Source organism: Peromyscus eremicus, chromosome 16_21 (assembly GCF_949786415.1).
Source record: "Peromyscus eremicus chromosome 16_21, PerEre_H2_v1, whole genome shotgun sequence".
Lineage (NCBI taxonomy): Eukaryota > Metazoa > Chordata > Mammalia > Rodentia > Cricetidae > Peromyscus > Peromyscus eremicus.
In genome coordinates, this window is record NC_081432.1 from 32,304,502 (window position 1) to 32,310,208 (window position 5,707).

The window sequence follows — 5,707 nt, forward strand, 5'->3', positions numbered from 1 at the left end:
TGCTTTCATTGATAGAGAGCTGTCAGTGATGGGAGCCAATGGTTTGGCATTTCAACCTTGCATCCCTGTCATCAACTGAAGATACTCAGAGCAGGTTTTGGAGTATGAGAGACACACAGAGAAGAAACATATTGCCCTGTCTGTCCAAGTGGAAGCATGTAAGACCTCATCTCTAAAGTGATGAGCCCAATCCAGCAGAGCCACCTAATCAACTTAGAGCTGACCCCAGACTTGTAACCACCAAATGCTTCTTGTCAAGGGCTGCTTAGGGTTCTATGGCTCCATTACACAGCGTTAGGATGGCCGTAGATAACTGATGATACAGCAATGTGTGTGTGTGTGTGTGTGTGTGTGTGTGTGTGTGTGTGTGTGTGTGATGAAAGACTCAGTTGGTATTCCTCTGTCTGGACAATTAAAGATCCTATCTATTTCTCTGATTATCGGGTAACTTCCCCACAGAAATGCATTTGTCTGCTGCCTTAACAACTGTCTATCAAACAGCTACGGCATACTTGACACCACGGATATGAAGGCGAATCAGCTGAAGAAGCACAGAAGAACTTAAGACTACTTCCTACTCGCTAACACACAGTGAGATGTACTTGATGAAATAACGACTCTGCTGAAACCATGAAGTGCTGTTTCACTGTAATCATTAGCTTTTAGACTTTGCAAATACTATTTTCAGCTTAATCATCTATCACACATGGTCCAAACCAAAAAGAGATGGGATTTGTGTATTCCCCAGTCCATATTGTCACCCCTGGAGGGAAGACTCCCTTTGAAATGTGAAACTCTTGACATTGGCAGTACGGAATAGTGAAGCACGTGTCGCTCAGTGGGTGCCAGGGACCCATATTATGTCCTACTGTTGGTTACAGAATTTTCAATATTCCCTTATCCTTTTCTGCTCCTATGTATGGCAGCTTATAGCAGTGGTAATCATTTCCTGTGTTTGAAAAAGAGATGAAAGCATTCATGGATGAAAGCAAGTTGGATTTAATCTCCTTCTCTCTCATCCAGTGCACTGTACTGATCATTTTCAAAAAAAAAAAAAAACCAAAAAAAAAAAAAACAAAACTTAAGCTCATTTTTTTGTCATGAAAAAACTAGTTTCATAATAATCAGATGGGCAATTCCTAGTGTATACAATTCTGATATAATTACCAGGAGGAAATGTAGAGGGAGTTGCAGGTTGGAGATAAAGAAAAGCCTGTGAATTTTGTATTAATGTCTCAGACTCTCTTATTTGTGCAAGTAATCAATCTTTCGGGGAGTAGAATAGTAATTCTTTGTGGAAAAAAAAATGACAAGAGTCAGAGGAAGAAAAAAGATAATCTGAGTTCCATTCGTACACAGCAGGTCAGCTGTGATTGACAAAGCTCATCACAAAACTATAGCTCACGGAGTAATCCCAGCAGCAGAGTCTCATTTACAGCCAGAGCAGTGTTAATGACATGTTTAACAGCTGCTTGTTGACGTTCGGAATCTGCATTAACCCGCAGAGCAGTGAACAGAGAAATGAGGGAAAGTATTGAAATCAAGCCTTCGTTACTCTGACAGGCCAGGTGAAAGGCTTGACTGGAGGTCGTCGTGATGCAAGTAAGAGGCCCAGAAGGTGGAGAGTTCAATTGCATGGAAGGACCATCTCAGGGATGACAGGGTCTGATCAATAAACACAGAGGGCTACAGAAGCAGACCCCCACGTGGTTCAACTCAAACAATGAGACAGAGAGTCAAGCCAGCAGAATGAAGTCATAGCTCGAGACACCAAATATTATGCTGGCGTCAGAGCCAACAGAGATCAGCTCAGTGTTGGATCCAGGGGAGGCTATCACATTGAGAAGACAAAATGATGCTGTATGTGCAGATTCCTTTACCCCTGGGAATATTATTTACTCATCTCAGCTGGAAAAGCAATGGGGTTCATGAATCATAGCTTATTTTCTAGACTTCCTAAAATCATATTCAGTTAGCACTGAAGAATGACTGAATGGTTTTCTCCAAATACAGCTCTCAATAGTGACTCGTGTGTTCTATAGAAGTGGACCTCTAGCATGACATTGGAAGAGGACATCTGTCATTTTGAGTAAAGAACAAAGACATAGAGGAAGAGGCAGGGGATTTGCGAAGTAGAGTTCCAGTTTCGCTATGTTTAAAATAATAACCTCAAGCAGCTCATATGAAACACAAGAAGCCCTGTGTTTTTATTGCTACAATGGAAGGATACACATCTTATAAAGTAGCTATAGGATTAAAATAAACGCCTAGAAGTCCAGCACAAGTGAGCACTCCACACACACACAAAAATGTCCATCATTCTTGCCAGAGATGATCACTATCTGAGACTTAAATAACTGACCCAATCTGCCTAGAGGACCTCACTAGCAGACTTTGTCACCAAAACACTCCTGTCCTTTTGGTAGAACTTTGTGAGACCACTTCATTTTCCTCCTTATCCACTGATTTATAGCAAATGCCAGAATTCATCATCTTGCACATAATAGCTGCTCAGAAAATATTTGAGAATATTTTTTATATCAGTCTGAAGAGGCTCCTTCTAGCTGGCTTTTGGCTCCTATTGTAACTTGCATTTGCTTAAAATGACAGCTGGGGTCCTTGGGTTTTGAGGCTGTAGACCTAACTTCACTACCCCATTATCTTGCAAATAAGGACCTGAGACCTGAGAAAGACTGCCTTGTCCTAGACAAAGCAAGTTGAAGAACAGGTATTTCACTGACACTGCCATTTCTTACTGCATGAGGCGCTCAGGCCAAGGGGTCAACAGGCCATGGAATCTCATGGTTCTCACATCCTCAAAGCAGACTGTTCACAAGCTGTTCATCTAGGTCAGTTTACTTTTCATATCTTCATTGTTGCCATTCCACTTCTGAGGAGCTCTTTCAAAGATGTGCTTTGCAGCTCCGTGGTCACATGAATTCACTTGAAAATGTGAGTAGTTCCTTGAGCAAAATGAAGAGTTGACTAAGTGATACCTGGTGTACTTACCCTCTGTCCAATAAGAGTGATCAGAGCAATGTCACTTGGCATTGGCAATGATGCTTCTCACAGGAGCAGGGTCCTACTGGAGAATCCAGGAAGCCAAAGGGAGAGAGAAATATTAGACAAGAGAGAATAGGGACACTAAGAATAGGAAGAGTGAGAAAACAAGCAATTCTGTAGCATTTTCAAATGTTGGTCTATTGTATTATTTGATATCCCCCATAATCTTATAGCAGGAATAACAAATGCATTGCAGTCATGCATTGCATAATAGCAGAACTTTATTCTGAAGTACGTCATCATGTAATTAAATTGTGTGAAAGGAACATAATATGCTTACACAAACCTAGATATTATCAATTAGTACATAACTTAGGCTCTGTGACAGCCTATTGCTCCTAAGTTATAAAACTGAACCACAGGACACTATGCTGAATGCTACAGGTAAACGTAACTCAACTTTAAGTACTCTTGTATCCAAACATGGCTACACATAAAGAAAGCACTCTAAAGTACCAAGACATCGGGATTTTTCAGCTTCATTAAAATGTCATGGGCCCATCATCTTATGAGATCATTGACTGAAAACTGTAGTGCACCGTGACTGTATTCCCCCCTTCTTCTGAAGGCAAATAGAAATTCTCAAGGCAAAAGGAATGCCCATAGTTGTTCATTCCCCCAGTTCTGGCAGGAAAGGAATGGAATGTCCAGCTGGAGTCCTTTCCATCTAGGACTCTAGGTTCCTCTGATCTCTAGTTTTGCTTTTTGAAATTTCACTTATCCATGGCCAACCATGTTCTGAAAATATTAAATTGAATACTCTAGAAATAAACAACTTTCAAGTTGTAAATAGTATGTCATCTTGTATATATCAATGAACTCTCCTGAAGTCCTCTCCCTCTCTATGTGTCTCTGTATGACCTACCCACTGTTAGTCCCATGGTTAACATCTTGGTCATCTATCAACATTATGATATCAAATGCTTGTGTTCAAAGTAACCCTTATTTCATTTCATCATTACCCCCTAAAAGAACTAATGTTAACAATTGGGATATGTCAGAGAAGTTGTGATACACTGCCATTGAGTGATAAGGTAAAAGTTCTCAACTTTGTAAGCAAAGAGAAATAGTGGTTGAGGTTAGGACAAGAATAAATCCCCTGTCTGTGAAATTATGAAAAGGGAAAAGAAGCACATACTAGTTTGAGCATCATCCTTCAAATGTTACTGCAAAAAGTCATGGCTGCAGAGTATGCTAAATGCTGAATCATTCCCTTCCTTTTAACTCATCAGATGAGCATAGAATCATCACACAGTCATAGGAAGACAAGGAGTAATACAGTAAGCTCTTCTGAGGGGGCCTACATTCATATGACTGTCATCACAGTACATTACCATCACTGCTATATTACATTATTAAAACTGTTAATCTCTTACCTAACTTATAAATTGGCCTTTATTGTGTACATGGCAGCAAAAACAAACTGTGTATAATGTTTAGTATATCCTGCAATTCCTGTCACTCACTAAGCATCCTAGAACAGATCCCCTGTAGAGGATAAAGTGGACGCTAATAAAGGATGATAAGTTGCCTCAGCCACTAAGGCCTATTGCTCTCAATATTCAGAAAACAAGAAGAGTCATGGCTAAAAATTTGGAGGTCTCAAAATATAGGCATTGGGCTCTATTTCACACAGATAGTACCAAAGATCTGAAACAGCCAAACGCCTTTGCAGATCTCTACCTCTGCAGGAAACACTACATGCAGTTCTTTATTTTGCATTTAGGTAATAAGTTCAAAGATCTAGCCATGTGCTCTGATAAATAGTTCACATGGCAGGAGAGTCACTCAGCTTCTTTAGTGGCATGAAGATGAAGGAAATTAGATATTCCTAAAATTCTGAGCCATGCCAGGATTTGAAGTGCCAAGACTCCTTCCTCTGACTCTGTGATACCCTCATTCCACTGCTTCTACCTGCCCATGGTTATCAAATCCTTTTTGAAATTCCTAAAATGTTTTCAAATGGAAACAGATTTGACTCGTGTTTTTGCATATGCATATACAAATTGTCACTCATATAAATGCTTAGTTTACACACATATCTGTATGTGTCTTTGAAAATTTGTCCCTGAAATCCTGTTCCTCATTCTTTTATGAGGAGCACCTAGGATGTGTGGTTTGGGGTCTCCTGTGAGTCCTCTATGCTCCAGCACACTGCTGTCTATCAACTGTGGCCTCTCAGCATTTAAGTATGGGGTTCCTCCTCCTCTAATACTTATAGAATGTTGAGGATTTGACCTGCTCTAGATACTATGTTCTTTTCTAGACAGACTCTCTTGGGAACCTCTCAGCAATGAAGTGCTCACTATTATGTAAGTTTTACAAGGAAAATGTTGGAGGTAAAATATTTTTTCTAATACATATATAGAGTGACAGCTGTTTCAATTTTCTAGCGCTGTGATAAAACACAGTGACTGAGGTAATCCATAAAAAGAAACATTTAACTGGAGACTTACAGTTCCAGAGGGTTAGAGTTATATCATCATGGTGGAGATCGTGGCAGCAGACAGGCAGGCAGGCATGGTGCAGTGCTAAGTAGTAGCTAAGAGCTCATGTCCCAATCCACAAACAGGAAGCAGAGAGAGAACACCAAGAACGACATGGGCTTTTGGAACTTCAAAGCCAGTGATACACTTCCTCCAAT